Raw genomic sequence first — 1488 nt, forward strand, 5'->3', positions numbered from 1 at the left:
TCCAGACTTCCCCATATGGCCAGTGGGTGCTTCCAGTCAGAAGAACTTCATGTCCAGAATAAGGAGACACTTGGGGCAAGGGTAGAGTCTTACGTTAAAATTAAAATAGAGGGGAAATGTGAGCTCTGATATAAGTGGATACATGGGATGGGGGGTTGGATGTTGTGTTGGAGGGGCTGGAGGTGTTGGTGGTACTCACTTATGGGCAGAGGGGTAGAAAACAAATAGATCAATATAGTGAAGAAAGCTTGTATGGGGAATATTGAAATTGTACGTTAAATTGTACTGATTTTGCTTCTAAAATATGAAAATTATTTTGGCAACAATCAATTTGAATTCAATCGATAAAAGTTATAATCAACCAAATTAGCAAACAACACCAAACCTCCGAGTTTAAAAACTACTTTATAATGATCTCAGTTTTATCTAAAAACAAAAAAAAAATCTACTAAGGTAAGAGAACCACAGTTTGTTTACAAACAAAAACAATCTACTAAGGTAAGAGAACCACAGTTTGTTTACTTACTTTATATAACGCCATGAACATTCATCACGGATATCTACATAATCTCTGCATCACCTTTGTCAGATCTTCTTATCTAATATTAGAGGAAATAAAGAACTGTGTTATAAATATATGTTTGATGTCAATTTAAATCACACTGTGATTGTCTAAAAGATTTAAATGGGGTTTCAAGCATGCTTTGGGGAGCAGGGTAGTCATCCAAAAAGTCATATATTGAACTTCCAGAAAGACTTGAGGGTGCATGTTTCCCCTGACATTGCAGTAAGATTTTGTGTGAACTACCATGGGAAAAATGTCAAGTTCAATCTTTAGGAACACAAGGTAAACATTTTAAATGGTTTTGCAGTTACATAGTTAATGACCGGTTTTCAGAGGAAAGTATCTGAATCTTAGTAGTGAAAGTGAAGAGTCAATACTGAAGTTCAAATAACTAAGTGAACCCCCTTAAGTCTAATAAATTCTGCTAAAATGACTTTCATTACATCCCATCATGAGTGGCAGGATAACCCCTTCTTACTCTTTCTTTGAAAGGCAAGTCTAGACGCCTCTAGGACATGTCTGTGAGAGAATCTTGACTTTGCTCAATAAATAGACAACAGTATATTATAAAGTTCTGGGAGTGGCACTGGCTGCAAATGCATTTTTACTCATAGCACTGGTATTTCCTCCAATATATTTTTTTTTTAAAAAAACCCTATAGCTTAAGTGGAATTGTACTCAGGCACAAATGTAAACTTTCATGTAACAATTCCATTGACAAACAAATAAAACCACTAACTAATCTATTGCTTTACAGAAGCCAACTTCCCCTACAGGAACCTGGGTGTCTGCAGAAGGCCCTGGGCTTGTCAACCGCCTGCTGTCCCCAGAATGCTCTGCACACAAAGGGTCTCCGATTCTAGGGGCAAAGCTGTGGCAACATCTCAAGCCCAAAATCGTCCACCTGCAAGAATGGATGAGCC

Source organism: Condylura cristata, unplaced genomic scaffold, assembly GCF_000260355.1.
Source record: "Condylura cristata isolate star-nosed mole 26May11 unplaced genomic scaffold, ConCri1.0 scaffold00123, whole genome shotgun sequence".
Classification (NCBI taxonomy): Eukaryota; Metazoa; Chordata; class Mammalia; order Eulipotyphla; family Talpidae; genus Condylura; species Condylura cristata.